Source organism: Linepithema humile, chromosome 4 (assembly GCF_040581485.1).
Source record: "Linepithema humile isolate Giens D197 chromosome 4, Lhum_UNIL_v1.0, whole genome shotgun sequence".
In the NCBI taxonomy this organism is placed as follows: domain Eukaryota; kingdom Metazoa; phylum Arthropoda; class Insecta; order Hymenoptera; family Formicidae; genus Linepithema; species Linepithema humile.
Genome location: NC_090131.1, coordinates 25,018,801 through 25,046,250, shown reverse-complemented (window position 1 = coordinate 25,046,250; position 27,450 = coordinate 25,018,801). Strand labels below are relative to the sequence as shown.

Genomic DNA, 27,450 nt, shown 5'->3' with positions numbered 1-27,450 from the left:
ATATTCAGAATAATAAATTTTGCACGGCACTAATAATGAGATTTGCGAAATTTTATTAAATAATTATATTCACCTTATATATATGTGTGTGTGTGCAAAGTGATCAGTTTTATTTTCTCACGATAAGCACGATCGATTGAATAACAATATTGACAAAATGTGAAAAAAACTGGAAGAGTCTCCCTTTGTCGTTTTTAACTTCAGTTGTGAATAAAAGAACACCTAATTCAAAAGCGGTATATCGCGTGTTATTTTAGCGATAGAAAAACTCTCTCTTGAAAACCCCGTCATGATATATATATCTGGGAATAATATTTCACAAAGAAAGAAAATTATATCCTATAGAAGCGTCGTGAGCGTGAGAGGGTGGGGCGAATACTAAAGGGTCTGCACGTTCGCAGAGTTCCAAGGGACTTAATGCCGTAATGAGAAACGGCGCGCCGAGAGAAGCGACCTCATTCAGCGCGTCTTAATTCGCTGCCACCGTCAAAGTGACCTTATCCGGATGAATTTTTCGCCGAGCATTTTTTTCGTTTACGCGAAGAACAATTTTTCAAACCTTATCTCCTTCCTCAAAACTTCCTTGACAATTTTCCGCGTTATTCATTCCGACAAAATGTTCGTCGCGTGCCCACTTGAGACAGTCAACCTTGACAGAGAGTTTATTGTTCATTTCGTTCATTTATCAAAGCTTATTTGACTGAGATTATAAATTTCGCAATCAAGATATGCCAGTAAAGAAGAAATACATCTTGTTACACAATGTTATTAAATGCAGCTTGTAATACTTAATAATTATTCTAATGCTATGTATAATTAATATAATTTTTCTTTGGCAATCTTATTAATTAGTTAATAATGAATATTTTAATGAGAACATTCATATGCGGTTTGAATAATTAATTGGCATTTCAAAAAGGAACAGAAACTATGGCAATATCCAATGGTATTCGACAAATCCGAAGTCCATCGAAGCGAGGATTTACCTTCGTAGTACGCGGCGCTCGAATCAAAACACGATATACCCGCGCACACTAAAACCATATTCCATTTGTGATTTTTACAGCTCGTTGCGGATTCTACAAACAATCTGTATCGCGTTTCTTTTTTGCCCATCGCCAAAACCGTCGAAAAATATGTAACCTCCCTGTTACCACCCCCTGCGACTCCTTCAGATCGATCGTATCGTATCAGACGCTCCAGATCCGCTCGAGTGTGCATCGAGTGCGCGCTTGCATCATCTTCCATAGCATTATGTCAGACTTTTCGCTGAATCGGCATTTATTCGTGTCCCGAAGCATGTGCGGATAAAAGACCGAGCGAGCCATCGCGAATTTATCGGGCACCGCCGTATCAAGCTCGCTTTGCGAAATTCTGGCAACCACTCGCCCGGCTGCACAGCGAAATAAAATCGCTAATTCGCAACACGTTTTCCCAACACAAATAGAAAGGCGTCCAAACAACATGAGTCGGAAAATCCTTTGTAAATGAAAATAAATGCCTTGCCAATTGTGTGTGAGCAGTTAGACAACCAATATTAAATCTATTCTTTCGCATTTTCTATATTAAAATAAAAACGTATGCTCGCACTTTAAAGAAAAAAAAAGAAAGAATTATTACAACACAAAAAAATCAGTACATTAAATTGTACGTCAGTTTTCATATTGGAAAGGACTAATATTTCACTAAATTACTTTTCGATTAATTAGTTTTGATTTTGTATTTATAACATGTACTTTGATATTTTTCAATAATGTATGTCGATTGTACGTCGATTACGTATATATTATATTATTAATATTCTTAGAACGTGTCAGTTTATTTTTGTAAAAAATATAGAGCCTTCAAAGGCAAAAATATGCGCTACATATATAAAATTATCAACAGGTGGTTTTACATAAACGTCAAAGAGAGAAAGTCATTCGTTCAAGTCAGATTTGAAAGTATGTAATTGTGAATATGTGTTATCACAATTATATGTACAAAAAAAATATCAGTATTTTGCGCAATTAATAAATGAATAAATTCACTCACCAATCGTTGTAGTCTAGTTGAATGCGTTCTCACCTAGAAAAATTAAAATATATTTTGATTTTATAAATATTTTATATAAATATAATATATATATATTTTAATTATTATAAATTATCATATATTTTATGTATGCTGATCATTACATATTATTTAATTATTCCTATTTTAATTAAAACATAATTATGTATAATAATTGTATAAATAATTATTTAAAAGTTTTAATTAATATTCAATAAATATTGTTATAAATAATTTCAAAATTTTAATATTTAAACTAAATGCATATAAAATTAAATGCAAGCTGCAAAGTGTAAATTGATCTATACAATATTAATTTATTGTTTGTATAATCACTAAATAATTCTATGCAAATAATAAAATACAATATAGATATACTAAATGTTTTAAAATAATAATGAACCTTTTTTTCCATTGTGTGCTTTAAAATAATAATTACCTTGAAGTTGGTGCCCGACGCTCCCTGGGCCTCCTCTTAATAGTCCATCGATGGCTTTTCATTCGCGAGAACAATTACAAGCGCGCGATAATTAACGCGCAACATTAACCGATATTAATCATTTTCGCGACGCGAACTTTGTCACATTAGAATAAAGAATAAACTCGAAAAAAAATACGAAATTACACGGAGATATCCTGAAAAAGCTAGCAAACAGCAGAAGAAAATCAAAAATTAATATTGTGTACCATCTGCCGTGGCTAATATGTTAGATCCAAAATATTTTCGTAAGCTTTCGCGCTTTCCGGATTAAAAAAATAAAATAAATTTGTGTTCTAAAGCGTTTAAATTTTAACAAACGTCTGAAATATATATTTTACAATTAAAACTTATATATATTTTTGCGCGAAACAAAATTCAGATATTTTATTCCACGTAAATATTTGTATAATCTTCAATTGTAAATTGTATATTTTATTCGTTTGTATATAAGATAATCATCCGACGCTTTAAAATGCAAATATATTTTATTTTTCATATCCGGAAAGCGCGGAAGCTTACAAAAATATTTTGGGTTTAATATAATCGCGACGAATGCTACGCAAAATTAACTGCGCAAATTTCAATTTCCCTCTGTCGCTTGCTTGCTTACTTTTTCCTTTGTCATAATATAATAAAGTTCGTGTCCGAAAGAGGAATAATATAACAATAAATGATTGTGTTGTACACGCAATATCGCGCGATATTATAAATGCCATGAAAAAACAGCCATCGATGAAACATTAAAAAGAGGAAGAGATCCGGAGACCATTGCGCACCGGCAGAGCAATTTTAAAGTAAATAATTTATCATTTATTTATTATTTGTTGCTTGTGCAATATTAATCGTTTATTTTTGCAGTGGTCACGCGGCATTTCGTATTGTTATGTGGTATAACGTATACAAAATAAATTATTTAAAAATACTTTGAATATTTATTAAAATACTTATACTATTTAATTTGTAAACATGAAATATTTATTACATGTTTATGATTTACGATTATTTTTAATATTTATGTAAAAAATTAAATTATTAGTTAAATATTTTGTAAAAAATGTTTTGAAAATTGTGTGACTTTTTAAATAAATTAATTTTTTACATAAATATTAAAAAATTTAATTATTAGTTAAATATTTTGTAAAAAATGTTCTGAAAATTGTGTGACTTTTTAAATAAATTAATTTGTTCAAAAAATGAACTCTGTGTTTAACTCATACATATACATTTTTACGCATTTTATAAGTATTATGTTTAAACTATAACAACTTATAACAATTTTTTAATTTTCAGTTCTAAAATTAGTTCGAACAGTTTAAAGCATCCTTGTAGCTTAAAGAGTTAGCTTAAAGGATCCGAACTGTTTGACGATTTTGAGATCCAAACTACCCGAACTGCTCGACTATCAAAAATTTCCGAGCATTAATTGTTACAATAAAACTTATAAAAAAATAATATAAAAGTTTGTTATTTAAGATGTAAATAATATAACTTCTTGCAAACAGTCTCGAAAATATTCACTCTTTATGTAAAATTATCAACAAGTGGTTTTATATTATCTCTAAAACTATTTACATTAATTAAAAGTTGAAACTAGCAATATTTGTTTATTTTGTACATATATTAAAAAAGGAATAATTATCTTGACATTTGTAAATAAATTTTAATATACTTTATATATGCCAGAAAAAAAAATAATTGAGCATTTCTATCAATTTTTTTATATAATTAGAATAAAAAATAATTACGATTTTTAAATGCTGACAGCATGAAACACAGAACTATCGGCATTATCAAGGCATTTCTAAAGATAATCTGATAATCGCAGGAGTTTAAATTGGTTATAATACAATAAAAAATATTGATGATTAATCAACTCTAATGAAAAAGATAAACGATTAAGCTTTGAGCAATTTTTTAAAGGAGAATGTACAAATTGTCAGCTTAAGCTTAGCGAGATGTCTCAAGTGTACCCTTTCATTACTCAAAGGCGCGGAAAATGAGAACATCGACTTAATTCCACAAATCCGAGAACGTGTGAAGGGATTATCGTGTTACATCCTAACGGCGGCGACGCTACGTGGTCGAGATTAATTTTCGCGGCGACTCGAATTTCTCGAGTGTCTCTTCGTGCAAATTTCCAAACCGAATTGTGGGAAGGTTCAAAGGTCCTGTATCGTGTGTACGCATGTATTAAATCGATAAAATGATATATATAAACTGTGTGCTTATATAAAACAAATATATTATTTCGACACAATATATAATAATAAGAACCGCATAAAAAAACAACTGATTTATCGAGATTTTTTCTAAAATCAAAAGTTTCAAAATTAATCAATTCTAACATCTATTTATTAACACCTATCAATTATTTTGTTGAAAGACAAAATATGTGTATGTTAATTATTGATTAAATATGCTATAAAAAAAAAAATATATATATATAACAAAACAACGATGATGCAAAATAATTTCACGAATCCTGAAAACATGTCAAATGAAAAATGAACAGGACACAATTTACTGACGTTATTTATATCACATAATATCATCGATCTTTTTTTTCGCAGGAAAGTAGCGGACGAGATGTGATATGCGATAAATGGAAAAAAACTGATGATAAAGTAAAAAAAGCGGAAACTGTGGAGTGTAATGAGAGAGACAGGCAGTTAATTCTTTTCAAAGAACATCATGTGACACTCGCAATTTGCAGTTTTTGACACATGATACCGCAAATGACGTGAAAAACGCAATAAATTCGTGTTGTCACCATACCAGAAAGAAAATTGTTCACTTAAAAAAATACGGCTTTATTCTGAGTCAAATGTATGTGACGAAAAGAAGATTTGCCAATTATATTTTGACGCAGTATATGATTCGACATTTGACTGACAATATATTTCATGTTCAATTTAGTATAACATATATCTAGTATAAAAATTTATTGATACAGAAATTTAGATAATATACAGGGTATAATAAAGCATATACCTTACTCAAAAATGTCAAATATCTCATAAAATATTAATTTTTCGAGTTTTTTACCCTAATACCTTTATGCAAAGATTATTCAGAAACCTATTTAGGCAAAAAAAATATATATGTCCATTAAAAAAAAAGTGCAATTGCATTTTTCTGATACATTGTTGCACTTGCGAAAAAAATAAGTTTATAGAAAAATTTTTCATGTCATGTTATGTTTCATGTTTCCATTTAACTTTTTCCTCTATCATTTTTTTCAACAGAACAAGTACTACAGCTCGGCCCAGATCCGTGGATCGCTGTGTATAATACTAACTTCATAAAAAATATTTTATTTTGAATGTAACAACAAACTAAAAAAAGTTTTAACAAATGTCAAATGATTTGATCAGTATTTGTACAATATAAATAGGCAAAAGAGATCAGCGTGGATTCCATATGAAAATGTATGAGAATAATGCCGAGTTCTTTTCTCATATTGTGATAATCCTAATGCCGTGCCCGGAAAAGTCGTGTTTTTGCATTGCAACATTAAAGAGAGGACGACATTAACCAAATCTCAACCTATATTACCTCAAATGGCCGTTCCTAAGTCCAACATAAAAATCCTTATGCAACGGACTATCTTTCTAAAATATCGTTCACGTTTTCTATTGTCACCAACATACTTATATTTAAATTTGTTATATTCACTTTGCAGAATTCTAATATTGGAAATAACACAGACGTGTACCAGAAAACTTTGATCTCTTGCTATTCGAGTATTTCGCGATATTGTCTCGAGAAATGAAAAAAATCAATATTGCCTTAAGAAATGGAAAAAGTTTTTACATTAATCAAGAAATAGTGTGACAATTTCGTCACACTAATAAAATCATTTATATATCCTTCATGCTACAATTCTTACATGTTCCGGTCAGTGGATCGCAAATATATAGAAGTCATTAACACGGTTCACTTGTTAATGAAGAAATAGGACGTGCCTACGGAGTGACGACTGAAACACCCACGCAGTCGATTCAAAACGTGGGAGAGAAGATCGAGAATATTGCACAAGGTGTGCTAGATCAAACGTATTTCTTTTCAACTAGAGATACTTTGACTTATTTCACTTTTTTCCCTTCGTTTTTTTTTTGTAAATTTTTAAAATAATTTTTATGAAAAAAATTTAGATAATACATTATTTTTTTCAGAATTGTTTTCAACGCTTGATATCTCAGTAATCAAACTTTAAATTAAAAGAAGCGCGGGACACCCTGTGTCAGTCGTAGATGATATACCCGTCTGTCGGCGTAGATCTCGAAGCATTTCATCATAACTTCCTTCTCGACGCGAGATACTTCCTTTAAGACACGGGGAACTGGAAACATCGGCTTATCTCCGTTCCGTCGCCTAAGCAGATGGGGATATTGCAGCGAGCGAGCGAGCACATTCATCTGATGCGAACTCACGGACGAGGGATGATCCCTCCGGGCAGAGTTCTTCGTGAAATTCGAGCCTTGGGATGAAGGCACAAAGAATTTACTGCGTTCTCGCGGCATGGGGATGGAAGGAGGGAGGGAAAATGCGGGGCTCTTATCGCGCGGAGAAAACGCAACGAGAGAAACGCGCTCTAATCCCGTACCGCCCATAAATACGCGTTACTACGCGATGTAAGAAGACCGGTGGGGATTTATTGCTCGCTTTTGCTTCAGCGAGAATAGAGATTCGACGGCAGAGCGCAACCGAAATTACGGGCGCGTCGCGATGCAGCGAGAAAGCCGGTCGCGATACGCTGACTGTTAAAAGGAGCGGGAAGCACGAATTCCTTGTTTCGTCCTAACAATGTGACGCCGATGCGGCTGGATGAAATTAATGCGCCTCGGAACTCGAGAACAGAATGTTTCATCGAGCGAGAGAGATAAATGAAATGCTATTCCGTCGGTGAAAAGAAAAGGAAAAAAAAGAAAGGGAAGAACAGCAGAATAATCGCGGTAATGTCGAAACGTTGTCTCGGTGTGGAAAGCTCGACGCGCTAAGCACGAATGAGACGAGGTATCCTTATTATTTGTCATGAATTCAGAGCGCATTTCTCTATTCGCGGAAAACTTTCTAGAAAGCGAGTATAATTTGAGACGTTCGGAGCAGGAACGGATTAAGTTTGTAATTTGTAAAGTCCACTTTAAACACGGCTTAATAATTAAAGTAGATCACGCAAATTATATTATATATTTATGGATTAAACGCCACGAGATTCGCGATTGATTATCATCATGGATTTGCGAAAGTTGTGTAACAAAAGTTTCTCGCCTCTTCGTTAAAATGGAGCCCCTTCGTTCTCTTCTTTTCTACGTTTCAAAATAAATATTACTCTTGGCACTTAACCGGAGTGCAATTTCCACTTTGCGCATGCGAAAAGGCAGAGGACGCGTTTATACCGTCGTGAAGTATTCACGTTCTCGGGGTTAAGAGTCGAAAGCACAGGAACGCGGGAAATCATGTAACGCAGATCGTCGCAGATGGGAAATCGAATGGTACGTCTTGAGTACCGTAGAACTCGCGGCATATGTAGCGAGCACCGCGGGTGCTTCCCAAGGTGCATCCCGTGTATATAGCTATCGCAGCTCGCACGTAGTACACGGGCCGACGAGAATGTCAACATGCCGGTATGCGTGGATGGATGCAGCGCCCGGTACGAGTACACGGAAAGCTCGCATATTAGACACGATAATGACCAAGAGATAACGGGGTGGATAACGGCAATCAAACTAAAATTTATACCGTAATCTATGGCTGAGTTGTTTGAAAGAAAAAAAAGATGACGACGGATAACGACAGTCAAAGTAAATAAAATTTATACCGTAATCTACGGCTGAGTCGTTGGATAAAACACTCTTCACGCGATATATAAAGCAGAGATAAGAGAAAGACAAATGCGATGAGACAATGTGCGGTAAGAAAATAATCCGAGATAAGAGTGCAGGATCGAGATAAAGTTAAAGAAAAGAGAAAAGAAGAAGACAGAAAAGTCTATTTGCGCCAGGATGAGTTCTATAACTTACGTACTGTAATTATAGAGAGGAAACAAACGTCGTACTCGATCTTGTAAACAATAATGTGGATTAAAAGAAAACTAACTGACGGCGGTAAATTAAAAATTGTGAGGAACGAGGGAAAATGAAAGGAAATGAAAGCAAACGTTGCTTGTCAATGTTGAAGAAACAACTCGCACAAATAGATAAACTATTATCAATTTAATTTCTCGTTTATCACTGAAAACGTCGAATTAAAATGACAGCACAATTACTTTTTAAGGATTAAATTACTTCGGAATACAAATACACTTAACAGGAAGAAAAGCAAGCTTGTAAGTTCAAAAGAATTTTAAGTTAAATGTTAACGCTGAATTTCATGACGTATCTTATTAAAGCGAAGATACCGATAGCTTGCATCGTGCATTGAAACAAACGGCGATAAAGGCAGATAATTCTTTCGCGTTACTGCCGGCGGCGTAATAATGAAAGCACCCATGTAAAAATCCAGTTTTCCTTCCTCGCGTACAAAGAACTTACTCATTATAAGAAATAATCGTACGGTTACTTTGAAAACTACTAATGCGGACATTTTAAATCAACCATTGTGAGCGAACGTTAATTCGCAAGAAAATAAAATAAACTGGCGCGAAAAAGTTTGCAAGAAGAAATTGCATTTAATTGATCAAACTTCATTTTAATAAAAAGAATTTTAATCAGAAGATTCTTGTTGAATATTTCCATTGACGATATCATCAAAAATAGAAAAGTGCAATTTATGATAAAAATCACACCGTTATTAAGGCAAAAATGGATATTACGTGACTAGTTTTCCATAATAATTTTGAATCGATTCTCGTCAATGTTATAAAATTCATACCCCCGTTTCCAGGAATTGTGGCCATCTAATATATTATAAATCCCATGCACGATAAATTCATGATGCCTGAAATAGTCGATTCCTCGTCTAAGCTCGAGTGGATCGTAAAAAACTCAAATACGCGATTGTCGAGCTAGTATATTGCCTAGCGTGATACTTCGTGCAGTTTAAACGGATTGTATATTAAAAGATATTCTATTTTCACGCAATAAACTTGCGTACTTTACGAGTGGATAACTTAAATAACTTCCTCACCTCACGTCGTTTCGATTTCACCGAATTAGATATTATCATTTCACGCCGCAATGAGAATTCCACTAAATCCGCGGAAAATTTTTACTTTTCATATTTTCACTCTTGCATAAAGATGCGATAAACTCCTTGAATAAATATGATGAAAATACAAATTGCTCTCGAGAGAGATTGGCGGCTTTATCTAAATATTATGACTCCTTCCGTGCTCTCAATTATGATTTAGCGATCCCGAAATTATCACGTACGCGAAACGTATATGAGAATAAGCACCCAAAATTTTCGAGATTTATGTCTCTAGTGCGTTTCGCAATCAATTGCCAAAAACAGATGTGAGAGTGGCTAAATTTATATTATTTGTCTAAATTTTTTCATAAATTAATTGATTAAAATTTTGAATTTATTGTTTATATTTTTTTTGTATTTGTCTCGCATTTTTTCTTGCAATGCGCTAATTTTATCATAATCTTTTCTAATCTATTTAACGATGACAAAATATCTGCAAGCATTTCAGAGAGTGGAAAAATATATTATAATTAAATCATATTTCTAACATATTTCTAATTCACAATTTGTTGATGTAGTGTGAACGTATATTAAATAGCAGTGTCATTTATCGACAGCGTAAATGGATGCAGATAGCGGTACTGAATAAGGATCGGTGAACATCTCATGAAAAATGCCGTGATAGCCGCTCTCAGGCTTCTCTCTGGTTGTATGGATACTTTTTCGGTAGAAGTATCATCAAGAGAGGAAAAATAAAATACGCGATGGCATCGCTAATTCAACGACTATGATGGACGATGGCCGAAAAAGTAATTTATCTCTTTCTATGAGCAAACTCACAAAAAAAAGCTGATGCCACCTTAACTTGCTACTTATAAATGTGTATCAAAGTTTTTCATCTATATGCTACTCTCTCTCTCTCTCTCTCTCTCTCTCTCTCATTTTATTATCAATATAATATACATACAAATTGCACTAATTTTATCATAGTCCAGCTTTCCAGCTCAGTCATCCATATTTATTCATGACAAATTATTTCATGTCTGAGGTGGAATTACATTATATTGCAAAAAATATATAATTAAATTCACGCACGAAGCATATTCCATTTTCAAAATTGTTAACAAATTAGTGAATTATAAATAAATTTCTCTTTAGCAAATATTAAATGTTGGGTCAAAATGCGGATCTAATTAACAGGAAATTAAGTAAATTTTATACGATTAATAGAGATTAATTACAGATTAAAAAAAAATTTTGCTTGATGTTTACGTTTACCAAATTAATGTAATATTGATCACCATAATTATTTAATAACTCAATAGAAAGGCACTAGAAACACCCGATTGCTTTTTATATTTTTAAACAAGTCAAATCCGATTCGTATAATATGATTAATGCGCGCAAGTAGAGAAATCCATATAAATACAATGTATAATTCGCTCAGAATGTGACAAAATAAAAAACTTTAAATATCTGTTGTACATAATATCACAGCCGTCCTCGTTAAAACAATTCGATAGTTAAAGGCTTTTATTTTTACTAGAAGCTTAAATGGACATAAAAGAATTATGTTGTAAAACCAAACCGCGTTACGCATGCGATATGTTTATTCATTCCGAACAGTTTTGCACTGCAGAAAACCACGCATTTCACACAAGTGATATTATTCACATTTTCAACAACCAGCCACAGCCAGCCACATGACAAACCAGCGTAACATTAGAATTGTGGTCGTGCAACACTGCTATCTCAACATATATATGTACGCGTATATGGTAGAATATTATGCAAGTTTTAAAGTAGTACATATTCTAGAAACGCGCCACTTTGCGTTTTAACCAAAGTTCCAAAGGATTTAATAAGCATTCGGTGCCGCAAACTACTCTGTTACAACTTAGAACGGACGTGATGTAAACGTACAGAGAAAATCAGAGAGAAGTGTAATAAATTATTAACGCCACCCCGATATCTCGCGCAAGTCATCTAAACACCTATTCGTTAGATAATGCGCTATGCAGGTTGACTCTCAGCTGCTAATTTTCCTTTGTAAAGCTTGTAACTAGTTCAGACTCTCCACTTTCTCTTAGCTAGTCAAGAGAGGAATATTATGCAATGTAATTTATTATTTCGTAATAATTTATCATTTACAATTAGACAGAGAATTAAACTTCCAAACTATAGCATAAATATGCAATAAATACTATACGATAAATACAACAAACATTCATGAAAACCTATATAGACAGTGAAATCTTATCTTTTACATAATTTTAAAGCGCGCTTTACTTTCACAGAACTCTACTTTAAGGGGATGCTGGAGAGACGGCCGAACGCGAAAGCGCCATCATTTATATAAAACTAAAAATGATATTCATGTTATCATTTGCTAAGAATGGAAAAAATTGCGACAGACAGACCTCTCCCTAAACAAATTCCCGTAAAAAAAGATTGCAAACTATTCGGAGAATCGACAAACAAAAATTCGTCTGGTGAAGCTTAAAATTATTTTGGAATTTAAAATTACGCTATGGCTAGAACGAGGTCGTTCGCGAAACGCGATAATGAGAACGTCAATATGCATTAGAGCTACTGGGCGACTAAAAATTATCGAATTTAAGCGGAGTGGGGCACGCGAAGCAATCGTCAAGGCGGCGATATCCGCTGTATATAACACACGCTTGAACAAAAGCGGCCAAAAATAATGTACAAGCGCGGAGCGGCAAAACCGATCGGTAGAATCAATCAATTCGGTGTTATCATCATCGCGTGTAACACAAACTGACTGTAATCGAAACTAATGTTTGATGTTGCGTTAAAAAAAGAGAAAAGAAAACAATGGTGTGGAACGGGAGAATTGTCTCGAGAATCGCGGCGAAAAAAGCGCCTTGACGGAGATAACGGTTCGATAACAGGCCTGTTCACTTGGATAATGTACTCACGTGATTCGCTACGGTGAATCCTCCTCTCGTCCCCTTCTCGCAACCCTGCTGACTTGCGCAGCGTACTTCACAAGGATCCTGAAAAAAGAAGAGTACTATGTGAAAACGCGCTTTTATTTCATTTCGACCTCTCAAGGTTTAATGGAAGTTTCCGCGCACTTCGTTGATAACGCACATATGAGTCAACTACAAAAGAGAGAAGAGCTACTATCTCGGAAAATTTATTCTCCTCAAAAGGAGGAAAAACGAATTAATAAACGGTCTGAAAGCAAATTTTTCTCGATCACTATTTTTACATTTATAGCTTCTTTTAACTAACGGGGTTTCGTTTTAAAGCATTACACATCATTGAATGCACTTTATATTAAAATAGAAGAAAAATCTTTCTCCTTCAATTTAAAATTTAATGGTTTAATTTTTAATCGTTTAAGTTTTAATTGGAGATCAAAATTATAATTAAAATCAAATTCTTATTTTTCCTATTTAATCTTTAATAAAAAAATAATTAAAGATAAATTGAATATAAATTTTTGTAAGTTATATAAAATACACTCGATGATATCTCGCGTGTGATGTCATTTCAATAATTCTGCAGCGACGATAATTTGGCTTAATTTTATGATCTTATTAGCGCGCGAAGGAAGATAATTTAATATCAATTTTCTGCTACTAATCTACGTCAACGGCGACTGATTCGTGTAACAGAAACGTCTCCGTTAGAACCGAAGACAGGAACAAAGACGAGGTGAGGAAAGAAAGAGAGAGAGCTCGTCGGATTTCACAGGGAGGCGGTGCAATGAAATCGCCGTGCATCCGGAAGTGACATATCCAGCTGGTTGCGGTAGGTCAGGCACGTACGTAACCAATATTCAGGGTGTTCATGTGGCATACCAAGGACTTTCCACTACCACTGCGAGACTAGCCAGCCGCGAGTCTCGTCCCACGGGTCGCCGTGTGCACAACCCCTCAGCATCCGGGCTCGAGAAACCAGGATTTCGTGTCGGCATACCCGCCGCTGCCCCCTTCCTCTTCGACCATCGCGCGGTCAAACTACCCTTCGACCTACGACCGACTAACCAGCTCCGGCTACCTATTCGGTGTAGCGATGTCCGCTGCCGCGGTGTTTAAACTATTTAAGTTCACCACGGATTAAATTAATGGATGTTTGCGCTGTTCCACCGAGAAAATTAGCCAACTAATTTAACCGGCCAATTTGTCGTCACGTTTATCTTTTTATGTTCTCCCGTGCGCGCACACCGTGTCAGTATTCGCAGAGCGCACCGTGAGATACAGGGGAATAATTTTCGCAGAGCTAATGCGAAAACGTTGTGAATAGTTGCATTATTCAGTGTCGGTGATTTTCTCCTCTAACGCTCAATTTCGGAATTTCTTATCGCTTCACTTTGAAAGCGTAAAAAGACAAGAATTATTACAATTGCTGCAAATATTGCAATCGTTGCGATATCGTATGTTATTTGTTATTTTCTTCTGACACTTTTTCGGATTATTATTTATTTCAGACGCCTTAAAATAGTCTAGGAAGTAACGAAATCCAATATTTGGAGATTATATAGAAACAATCAACCAAGTTTTGTACCGATAAAATAATGAAACTGCCCGGAAGAAAAAACTTAAAATTATTAAATAAAATCGCGGATTTATTATTAATTAAAATTTCATATTAGTCTTTAATATCTGAATTTTATTTGTTGCTTGAAATTCAAACGCAATAATATCTAATTTGAAAAATGAGCGATGAAGGATTTGTGCGACTCGCGTGCTGAGAAGAATAACGAACGCGGACGCAATGAGAGGTAAGCTTCTTTCTTGTTCCAAGCTTCGTCCTACAGTCATATTGGTTCTTTCAATTTGTAACTCCGCAAAACAAAAGTGGGTTGCATTAGGCGGCAAAATCGACTATCCGCCTTCCGCCTTAAACAAGAAAGTTTTAATTGACTCTAGTGGCGAACACGATCGTTCGACAAAACCATCGTATCAGCTCGCAAATACGATTAATATGTATTAGCGGCGGAGAAAGAGCAGAAGGGCGGACAGTATTTATTTATACTTTGGAATGCGAAATTTAATTTCTTAAAAACAACGAATACTATATGTGAAATGCGGTATTCTCTGAAGACAGACTAAAATTGTCAGTAAAATAAAATAACCAAAAAGTACTGCAGATTGATGTTTCTGGTGCAAGCCGCTTAAAATAGGACTATAACAAAAGAAGTGAAATAAAGAAAATGGAGTAAATTATCATAGAGAAGAAAATATAAAATGTAAAAAAAAAAGAAAAAAAACAAAAAGTGTATTTTAAGCAGTTACCGCTAGTGCAATTAGTGCAATTTAACAAAAGCGGCTGCAATGTACCAAAAAGAGCAGTGGCTGCAGTATACTTAAAAAAAAAAGAAGAAGAAAAGAAGGCGGAATTAGAGCCATAAATATCAGTTGGCAATCAAGAAATACATCGTAAGAAGGCTACGTCCAAAGGGAATCGCATCTATCGAGTTTTTCATTTTGCGCTCGCATCGATAAAAAACGCAGAAACGACAGCATGTGCGGTGAAAGAGAATCGTCTTGTATCCACTACAATTGCACTGTCGTCGATGACCTATTCCTTGAGGAAGGATTAAAAGGATTCTTACGTCATTCTTCTGCCCTTGCTCCAATGAGCAACGGCTAAAACCCTTCCTTTCTCGCTCACGCAAGCAATCACGCTCGTGCACACATACAAAAGCTATCCGGCACCAAGCTTTTGTTCTCTTTTTACTTTTAAGTTCTCCGATGAAGTTCAAGAATACAGATGAAACCAAGGTTTTGCTAGCGGCTATATACGTGTGACATTTCGAGATGCGGGAGAAGGAGCGCAGAAGAAGAGAGAATAAAAATAGGGGTGCGAGAAAGAAAGCCGAATAGAGACAAACATACTGAAGGAAGATGAATGCGGAGTCGAGGTCGGGATGGAGGAGGAGAAGAAGAGAGAGAGAAAGAAACGAAGTTGAGAAACAGAAAGGCGAGCAGAAGGAAGAAGAAGAGAAATCGGAGCTGACGGTACGGACGGACGCGGTCGTGCTATGAATGAAATGAGACTTGGACGACGTCGGCGAAAGCCAAGTGCATCCACTGCAGCCGAGTTAGCCGGCAGTGTGAAGGAAAACCCTGGGACGTGTCTGCGGAAAGCATAAATCCCAGACACTCGTACCGACGATTTACATCGGCGCGGCAAGGGGATCAGCGGTAATATCGTTATACACATATATATGTTGTACATATATCAGTATAGCAGCCCGTGAACGACGCCAATGTCGTCTTGTGTCACCTGGAAATAAGAGAAGGAAAATGCGCACGGATACGTGTGTACGCCCGACATTCTACGTCGAGTGTACTCGATGGGCATTAAGTGTACGATTACACCCGACATTCTAAGCTGTAAAACTTGATTACAAAACAATATTAATTTTTAATGGGGCACAAATTTAAAAATGTTTTCTCGCGATTGCTGCGAAATATTTGCTGCGAAAGCGAAACAAATCCGTCGATGCGTCGAACGAAGGCGTTAAAATGTCAATGTCCACGATAAGCAATAAATGAACGGCACGGTGGGCGGAATGATATTTCAAATAATTGACGTCTCGAGCTTTAAATAAACGGCTATGCATAGCCGTTGTACGTAAAGATAAAAATAGTTGTCCTTGCGTAAAATATCTATAAACCCGTCGTAATAACACCATATTGCATATCGACGAAACAATGATGCGTCGTGCGAATTCATTGCGCAAAGCAAATATAAACAGAGCTGATAAACATGTGTTGATGATGTCGTTGTTCTGTTGACTAAGTGCAAATAAGGGCACGCGTTAAAAGACAAATAGTTCTATTTACAGATACCCCAAAAAATAAAAATCTTCAATAACAGAAAAAATTAGATGAATAAATAAAAAGTGATCTGGCGATAAAAATAAGAAGCGATATGTTATGATTTTAATCGAGTCGTACAATATGCCGAACACGTGTGAAAAAATTTCCACGACGGCGAATAAAAAAATTGAATAACGTATTTATCTAGTTCGTTAAATCGTTCATCTCGATAAAAATCAACCTGGAGACTCGAACATCTGGACGCGAAATTTTTTCTTCTTTTTTTTAAAAGCACAACAGTTTGCAAGATTCAGTGATAAAGTCCGCGGTGACTTGCTCAGATTATCGACAAACTGCCCTCTTTGGCCTTCACATTTTTAAAATAACGCCGAAGCCGGCCGTCAACGACGCCGATCGTGTCGCCGGCTACAAGTAAGCCGTTATTAACGGGGAGGCTCCAATTTCGCGGCTGATTTCATGGTCGCGATATTGCGGTTCTCGCGTGCGTTTAAAAACACCGCGGAGCCCTTCAACACTCGTCAGCGAAATAGATTTGCTTACCGCGAAAGCGCTTGCCGGCACGAACGAGTTTCAAAATGTAACTTTGTTTCATCTTGCGCTTGCGAGCACTCAGCAAGTGCTTTCGGCGATGTAAGTTTAACCTAAATCTGTTTAAGCCTTCGATGGGCATTAATTCGAGCGACTTAACTTTTCGTCATCCAGATTCGTTAAATCTCTGTACCTGTTTCTGAAAGTATATTTATAAAATGTTCCGAAATATTTGTCTTGAAGAAAAATTCAATAAAATTTAACTTTACGTAATATATGTCACTGTTGCTACAAGAGAGTTAAAAAATTGTACATTAAAAAGCTTGTTCCAAAGAAATTAGAAAAAAAAAGATACGAGAATTGTCAACCTACATTTAGTTACAATTACGTGATAACGATGAAATATGTCAAAAGTATCAATTAGTCGAACACTTGTCCTCTTTTAAAACTCTGTTATTACTGCAGGCTGATCAGAAAGATATGTTTGTATAAGAGCACAAAAAGAACATATCGAGATGTAGTACTACATATTGATTTTTATTTGTGAACAGTCGCCAATACGTGATACGTAAATAGCCCTAATATGTCCTTACGTACATACATATATATCTTGGAGAGTCGGCAAGAGGCTAGCTATTAACATATCCATTTCCTCATACGTATAGACTACAAATCGATGACACGATTAGTGTGCTATCTCTCTATGTAATGTACCATTTGCAAAGTATATCTATCAACATACACACAACAAAGAAAAGGAAGATTCACGATATAACTCAAAATTTTATGTTCAATCAAATTCAATTTTTTAAATGTTTTCTAAGTTCACAATTCATTATTAATACTTATTTTAATTCCTTATTTAACCATTACTAATTTTATTTTGATTAATTCATTGTATTGCTTCGCTGAGCTGAGAAAATAATCAGGTAAAATTATAAAACTAATAATATCGCTCATTAAAGAACTGTTATATTATTTAATCAACTGTGTAATTATTTGTACTGTAATTTTATGATGCCAAAACTTGGCGGGAAGACGACTATGAACGTTTCAAAAATTTTCAACCTTACGTTTCGTCAAAGCTCCAGAAGCAAAGCGCTTTCGGAGATCACGTTCAGATAACGTGCGGCATCTCTTATCTGTACGGAAATTCTTGCTTTGCAACCATTTCCGTACGCTCGAACAGGCTCCTACGAATACCGCGATACGCTTCGGTATATTCTTCATGAGTCACGTTCGGCCTATCTTGGCAGCTTTCGCTTTGTTCTCCCACGATACTCATGCCGCGATATCACGCGATCCGGAATTTCAGGTGGGCTTTCGTGAGAGGTCGAGTCTGCCGCCGATCGCAATCGCGGGACACCTCTGATACTCTCAGTAGCATTTTTTTCACAATTTTTGGATCTACTACTTTGCTACGAATTCATCCGTGCTTTTAGCCTTTATAACCGCGCACTTTATGCCGCGTACACGGCAATGTACAATGTATTATATAAGATTGGATCATTATTAATAACTGTATTATGATGATGCAATTTTCAACAAGTTAAACAAGACAACAAAAAGCTAGCTAGACTTTGCAAATGTTGCATTATAAGAACATTATAAAGTTAAAAGACTTTACAAAACAAAAAAAGAACAAACTGAACGACTGGCTGAAGAATTAAGATTAAACGACCATCTTCACAAAGTTCACGAAGTCGCGTAGGCGGCATGTTACACATTAAGACGCAGCAGCCCCTAAGCGCGCGCGAATACCAACGGCATCAATTAATGTTTCACGAACTAATTTAACACGGGGAAAATATTCTCGCACGCTGGAAGACAAATCGAGACCTTTAAACTTCTGTTCTCGACAATTTGCGAGAACTTATCTCTCCGTAAAAATTTCATTTTTTCCGAAGAAAAAGTTTCGGATTTCAGGCGCAATCGAGCGTAGCCGCAAAATTAAGGAAACGTTAAAAGCGAGTTTAAGGGCGCTTCGTCGCCATTCTTAACGATCTCCGAGGAATTAAATTTAACGACGGCCGAATCGTTTTGCCACCGCGGATTCGTTCGGAAACGTCGCGCCACGAGAGTTCGATGGAATATCATGAAATTTCAAACCCGTTATTCCAAGTTAAATTGCGTCCTATGACAAATGCGAGTTGAATTATTCATGGCAGATCCGACACAATATCTCTTCAATATTGGCTTTATAATTTAACGGACCGTTGACTCCCGGCCAACTTATTAAACGCTTACACGATACATATTGTACTTTAATTGATTAAATTTAATCACGAGAAAGAAAGACGATTAATTTGTTATCTAAACAATTTGCAGCATCTAAATAATTTGTTGATATGTACAAACAATTTTTATATCACTTCTACCTTATTATTAATTAAATAAAATGTATATAAAAAATTAATTTTTTATTCATATTATATCATTCTAAAGCTCTCATATTCCTCAATCTATCTAACATTGTTTTTGGACAATTATTTTTAGTTTTAGTCGTCGCGAAATTATGTGACAATTTGTAATTAATATTTACAACAATAGCTCATAAAAAAATTGTAGATTGTTCTCGAGCCGTCTTAAGGCAGATTCTTTTTGCAGGATACTGCCATCGCCTGAAAATGACTGGCACGTGTACATATACAGAGCCAAAAGCGATTTCTATTGTTGGACCGAACGTCAGCGTGCTCTGCTTGAGGCAGATGCTTAAATCGAGATTAAATCCAATTAAATATGTCATCGGTGCCTGTGCAACTCTCGTCGCACGAGAGCGATTCCCGATCTCGTCCCGGCAATGAAAGAAAATCGATTACTCGTAGAGGTGCACTCTCGACAAGTTTATAGATTTCTCTTTTCACGACCCGCAGGGATAAATAAATAAAGTATCGTGACAATCATATGATTTATATGTCATCTTCTGATTAGATTAGTTTCAGTCTTCAAATAAATTTGTGCAAATTGTGATTTTGTTTCTTTTAAATTTATTTACCTAAATCACACATTGTAAAAAAAATTGTTCTCTCTCTCTCTCTCTCTCTCTCTCTCTCTCTCTCATTAAATTTTCATTTAAAAAATCACTATTTTGTTTGAAGAAGACTCGATTTGAAAAATTTTGATTAAAAATCTGTATGTTATTTTCTTTATCTTCCTTAAAAATTTAGAGAAATGTATAGATAAAATTAAATTTTCTCTAAAAGTTGATTCCAAGTTTAGAATGAATATATTTTATATTATACTTGACATATTGAAGGCTCGTAAGTCAGTGGTTTTTATATTAAACTCTTAAATGAAAAACTTATCTCTCGCGGACAAAAAAAATCAATTTTAAATCTTAAAAAACACCCTCGTTCCCAGGACATTCAAAGACACCATCGTATCAGTCGAAAATCTCGTTCGCGATTTATTGTCAGGATAAATTTGCGAGAGTAAAATAAAGTCCGTACGCGCGGTTACTTGAAGATTAGCACGACATGTGTTTTTAGTGTTTCCACATCCGTGTGAAAATGGATGTACGTAATCCGCGGCACTTGTTTAGATGCCAGGCCAAACCGCATGAGAGGAAGGCGGAAGAGGAAATAAAAGTGAGTGTAGGACGGTTCGCGCTCGGGCAACACATTCGAGACGTAAACGATAGCGTACATGTAGCTTCCGAAGCTCAGGAAAACAAGCTTAAACGTTGAAAGAAAGTAACCAGATGTGACCTCAGAATTTACAACTAGACCAAGTGACTGTTACGTTCCTTTGTTCGTTACTACTGTTGGAACCGCGCCTTTGTTTGTTACAAGTTAATCTTGTAACGAGAATGAGTTGTTCAGTGTTAAAAGAGTTTAATAAAAACAACTTTCTAAGTTCAAAGAAGTCCGCTTTCTCGAATAAAGATTAAGAGTCTTCCAGGTTCTACGAAGTTGTAATCAGTTGCTCTTTGATATTGAGAAAGTTATTTTTTAACATAAATCATCGAACGTCTTTTCGTTGATATAAATAATGCGGGGAGCTCGTACAATTTGCATGTCACTTGATTAAATTGCTCATCGCTTAATTAGACCGCGACGAAACGACAAGTAAATTTTTCTATTGTTATCGTGAAATAAAGTTGGTAAGTCACGCTAAATTTTAATTATAATGAAGCACGAGCGGCATCCGTACTTTCAAAAATAAAAATGTAGTACTACTTTCGTGTTTGTTAATGCAATCTGACAATGAATTTTGTCACGAGAAACATGATACTGCGCAGTTAATTAACAACTTATCACAGTAGCTCAACTTTATAAATTTTGCCATATCGTGCCGTAAGGCTATCGAATTTTGGCCCTCTCCCGAGTGTGGGGCTAGGACGAGCGATGTGTGTCGTTCTCAAAAGCTTCTTTCCACACCGATAATTAATGCGAGCGACGCTACCCTCAAATTTAATTAACTCAAAGCTTTCGCGAAAAGCCGATTTATTTACGATTATTTTCAGCCGCACACGCACAGATAACTAAATTTTGCGAAATTTTCTTGGCAAATAGAACGTACAATTTTGCGGCACCAATACTTGCATATCATTGCATATCATTGCATGCAGGAAGCACAATTAGCACTGCGATAAGCACGTATCTGATTTAAATGAGCGAGCAATCAACTAAAATACTTTAAATTTTACTATTTTAACACATTTTTTTACATCAATGCAAACAAAGATGAAAAATTTTAGCAGCAAATGTAAATATATGTAATAATAAATGATCATGCTATGCATATAACTTGTAAACACATACATTCATATACTTTGCTTTAAAATTACATATAAACGTGTTTCACGAAAAGGATTAAACTTTTATTGAAACGCGTGACTTATAATCGTTTACCCGTATAATTGATTTCCCTTCGTAACTTTTACTCTTTTCATTTATTCATTACGCGAGTATTTTCTTGGAACACGTTCTTGAAATTAATTGAACTTTTGCTTAACAAGATTAAGCTGATTAAAACGGTGGAATTGCAATCGAGTAAGCGTTATTCCCGATGCGATCCTAATCGCAGTTACTACAAGCTAAATACGAAGCGCTCGTTGCTCAGGGTCTATTTTTGCATCGTCTATTTAAGAATTGTGTAGTAAGCGATACGTAAGCGGGCTTATCTCTTAACACGACTGACCAGGTAAATCAATATTCTCGACAAAAAGAAACGCACTGCTGCTGTATATCAGCGAGTTCCACTTGGTTGGACTACGCTAGTTATCTAGTGAATTGGCTGACGTGTCCATTGAATTCGGTCAAATTATGGCACCTTTCGCTTACGTAACGTTTATTTCCCCCAAATGATACGATTCGCCCAGCTGGAAAAATTTCTCGCAAGAAAACGTGCCACATTCTCGACGATCACGCAGGAACTTTTGCAAAAATCGAACAAGCAAAGGCATGGTGTAGAGTGGTTTCGTCAAAGAATTTAGTCAAGTTATAGAATTCTAATAATTTTATGCGCTGTACGTTCCAGCGAAAAAACATCGTTGAGAATAAATGTTCCTTCGAATTACTTCGCAAAACCCTGTCTCATAAAATCACTTTTTTTTCAGCTGAAATTTGAAAGACGCGTCTGCGAAGAAACGGTAAATGGAAGGCGGCTTAAAAGAAACCGTGAGTGTAATGCGGCTCTACGTTACAGTAATTACACTCACGTACATTTTCCCGGAATGACTGCATCAGATGATTAAAACTCACAAGACTTTGCGCAGCGAGTGATAATATAAGTCGCCTCATCGTAAATTCCATTTTAATTTCTCCTACCAATATCATCTCCCGATAATTTCTACGAAATAACAGAAATAATTCTATACCACAATCAGTTAATGCTTTTAAAAAAAATTCGTGAAATTTTAACACTTGATATTAATGGCAATAGCGATGATATATCATGGACTTCTCTACATTGTTGCCATAAAATCAATTGAAACAAAATTAATTTATATCTTTTATCATATTTTGTAATTTGCGTGACGTAAATATCTCGAGATAATTGACAATTCAATATTCTATACCAAAAATATTTTTATCTCGAAATAAATACTAATTAAAACAAAAACATTTTATTACAATTTACGAGCAACAGCTTTACGTACCAAGTTTTGATAAAAATTGCGTTATATATTAAATATTTGATGCATACATTACGAATTACATGTTTCCGCTGTGTTTCGTATCTTTTTTCTGCACACATGTAAATTATCAGTGGCGCACGTGCGGCGATAAAAATCATTGACACGCTACATCCGTCATTTATGACAACGTCGCATAGTCTTGGATATTCGTACGCAATAAGGTCTGCGAGTCTCGCGGCTGTCGTAACATGATTTATCGAGTAAAACGTCGCGCGTGCTTCTTTTCGCAAAATGCATCACCCGCGAATAACACGAATAATCTATTGCGAGCACGTATTCGCGCTTAACTTGGCTTTATTTTCGTATGTACTTTATCGTATGATTACAATGTTGCAATTTTGCATCATAGCGACTATATGCGTGCAATATATTATTGGCAGGGAGACGATTTGTATCGCAACGTTTAGCCTCTCAGCACATTAATAGCACCAGGAGAGATTGTGCAAATTGCATATCGGAAAATAATTGACCACGTGAACATTATTTGTTTTTTAATCGAATTGCGTCCTTGGAGATGACAAACTTTTTAGAATTATTATATTACACATGAATAGTACACATTACTTTAATTAAATATGTTCATTGCAATTTATTAATTTTAGAAACTCAGATATGACAATAGTTGTACAATATTATATTTTGCAAAGTAATTACAATAAAAGTGAAAATGTTTATTTAAAGAAGTTGCACTTTTGATAATTAACTATTGTCCGCCAAAGATTCGTCGGCAAAATTCGTGCTGTCCACATATTATTTGCATTATATTAATATGTGAACAGCAGTATTGCTGATAAATCTTTGGCGGGCAATAATTAATTATTAAAAGTGCAAATTCTTTAAATAAACATTTACACCTTTATTGTAATTACTTTGCAAAATATAATAATGTACAACTATTGTTATATCTAAAATTAATAAATTGCAATCAACATATTTAATTAAAGTAATCCACGATGTCTTAATAAAGAATCTGTATTAGTGATTACACAGCTAGCTATATTGATTAAGAGGCTATTCCGGTTTATGAGTCAGCGAGGAAGGTGAACTCTTCTTGCTCATTCCTATTTGGGTATTTTCTTCTTGATACATGATCGCTTTAAACTCACTTGCAACGTGTTTTAATCAATTATTACTAAAAGGGATCAAATATCAGCGAAGTATCGTACAGATTATTCATTTGCTTTCTTATAAAAATAAAATCGAGCTTCGGGCTTACTGAGTTTGAAAATGACAGGTGACAGAAATGTCAGAATTAATTAGCGCGACAAGACAATATCTTGTTTCTTGTAAGTGGCTTCCGAGAATATCTTTTTAGGTCGATGCGCGCACACGCGCGCCTTGTTGTGAAGAAAATACTCAAAATGTGTTGAGATCGTCGCTGGTTAGAATATAAAACAGAAGAAGTGTACAAAAGAAGTACAAAAGAAGTATTCGAAATGCGCGTTCTGAAGATCCACCTCCATCTTTTTCACGAGCAGAAAAGAACCGCTCGCTATTTAGTATAAATGTACGAAGTGGAAAAGGAGACCAATGACGTTATTCAGCGATCGATTTAATAATATCACCGGGCTTTGTGAGGTCTACTGCTACTGTGCTGCATACGAAAGATATTGCAGCTCTTTTTATTAACAATGCTTTGTTGCCGCTTTGCCGATCATAACGATCCTCTTTCTAGCTATCGTTCTTCCTAATGGCGACTTAATAATGGTCTGCGATTCTTTTATATAATGAATTTCGCAAGTAAAGCGAGCATTCGTGAATTATAAAATATTGATTATTTGGCGCATAAGATAAATAAAATCGTGCAATTATATATACAAATTGTCAAAAATTTTATATTCCGAATATTTTACAAACATACCACACAACCTCGTGTGATAAAATTTGTAATAATTGTAAATTGATTTCTTGTTTCACACGTGTAAGTATTAATACATAAAATGTTTTGATATAAAATAATTTTTTGTAATTATGTTATGACTTTTTTCTCACAAAATTAATTTTTTTTATAAAGTACACGATGTATTACTAGATTAAAATAAAAAATAAAACTAGATTTAAAAAAAATAAAAAATAAAAATTTTTAAGCTATTACTCATCGCCATTGTTGATTAAAATATATTCTATCTAAAGCAATCTTTAAAAATATCTGCCAAGCCATCGTATGACAACATTTTTCATCAATCAATGAGATTCCTTTCGCGCAGGTTATCTCGTTCGTGAAATCTCGCGTTGTCGCGAGCTTGTGTGAGCTTGGAAAGGGTAGTTTCCAGACGAGCGATCTCTTAGATACCGGGCAAGGCGAGCGCACACAGAAAGGAAAATACAAGGACTGACGTGTAAGAGAGAATGAAAGAGAGCCGACTCCGCGCGCTCGCGTACTTTGGCCATTGTTTATCCGCGACAATGGCATGCAAAACGGAGATGCAGGCAGCATCCGTTGCGTTTCTCTAGATCCCGATCATTAAATTGGGTATCATTGTAGCGTGCTGAGAAATCAAGGTATTTTGAACTTTTGCACTCAGCTCTTCGAAGAAGAACGAAAAAGAAGAAAACTCATCCCGAGTAATGCCGAGCCCTGTAATGCTTTGATCTAAATCAAATATGTATCTTTCGCTTAGGATAAATTGAGAAAGAAGCGCGGTCAGCGCGCCAAGATGAAAGCATATTTCTCACAGTGCTTCGAGTTAAATTCGGTTGACCGCAAATAATGTTACTTTAAGTCAGGCATATTGCGACGCGCGCGTCGCTATTTTAATTTACTATCTCGTAAGTTAACATACTTATTAACGTGTGCGAAGGGACGCGACAGCTTCGGAAAAATACGAGATAATAATGTGTGTGTTTATAAAGGACGTGCGCCAGTAACTGGGAGCTGCGTGGGCATACTGTAGATGACATCTTTCCTATTGCTCGTTGCTCTTTTTTCTTTCATTCTCTTTCATAAAAGACGGCCAACAAAAGACGCTGCGCCATCGCCATAAATACGCAAAGGATGTAGTAAACAATTTTTTCGTACTATTTTTGCATGGTTTAGCGTAAAAAATATTAGCTTTATTAATACAGAGCATCAGTATTGGAATATTTCCTTTTTATGTCAAAGATCGTTTTAAATCAAAGGAATTTATTGTCTCACATTTATATCATTAACAATCATATTATGACGCTATAATTTTATACGAATTTATATATCTTTGAAATTGTATCTCTATATAAAAGTTCAAAATTATATCTATAAGGTCCAGACTATATGACTTCATCGACGTTTTAAATAAAAAGGGAGAATTAAATATTTTCTAAAATAAAAAATATAAACGATAATTTTTTGTTACAAGAAAATATAAAACGAATTTAAAACAAATTTAAAGTTCTGTTCTCTCAGATGCCCGCCGCTTTGACGCTTTATAACGGTTTCTAAATCAGTTGATATTAGGGGAAGGTGATCGACCTCAAGTTCTGGCAGATGACGATAATTTTGTTACGGATGAATTGAGAGAGAGACCGTCGAAATTGCCGACGATCCTAAGCGGTGAGATTCAGGAACAAAAGATGATGTCAATAAAATCATTATGCATAAAATTAAAGTAATGCCACGCCAACTTTTTTTAAAGGAATAAGTGCAAATTAGAACAGACGTCGATATATTTACTTCGTCCGACGTATAAATTAAACTTCTAAAAGCTTCTAAAGTGAACATTAACATCTTAACAAGACAGATATGTTTTCCGATTTTAATTATTAATTATTATTATTTTTTTTTATTATTAATTATTTGCAAAATTTTAAATAAGTATAAGTATCGTAAATTTTTAATATTTTATTATATTATTTATTCATTATAATATCTTCGTAACTCGCTTTCTCGATGAGTAATTTTGTTACTAAAGCTATCGAGTTAAGTACTCCGCCAAAGTTCCGGAAATCAATATGTCGTATTGCCGCAAACGGTAGCCCACCAACGGTCGCGTAATTCATTCGATTATGTCGTCAATAAAGGGGCCAATCAACCTCAGGGAGACTCTATAAACGTCCGACAATCACTTCCCGAGCGGCTTAGTCTTAATAATTACTCGCCGTTTTGCATTTACCGAGTTTAAGTACATCTATTTTGAAGTGACTGTTTTCAGAAATTACTTCTCCTCAATAAATATCAAATAAAAAAAAGATCGAAACATATTTCAAAAATGAAACAAACTAGCCAGAGATAAACTAAGAAGAATAACAGTAAATTTATTTCTGTCATAACATGGAACTGAGAGATATATAGATAATATTATATTTAAGAATCTTTA

General features: G+C 34.9%; 1 protein-coding gene across 4 annotated transcripts in view; it reads right to left on the bottom strand.

The window, feature by feature from the left end:
* Positions 1-27,450, bottom strand: part of Oamb (Octopamine receptor in mushroom bodies) — a 115,017-nt gene that overhangs the window by 74,806 nt on the left and 12,761 nt on the right. For all 4 annotated transcript variants that reach the window (XM_012367658.2, XM_012367659.2, XM_012367653.2 and 1 more), the window contains exons 2-3: positions 12,607-12,684; positions 2,035-2,067 (exon numbers count right to left, since the gene is read on the bottom strand). The gene's annotated coding sequence lies outside the window, so the exon portion shown is untranslated. The remainder of the gene's footprint in view (positions 1-2,034; positions 2,068-12,606; positions 12,685-27,450) is intronic.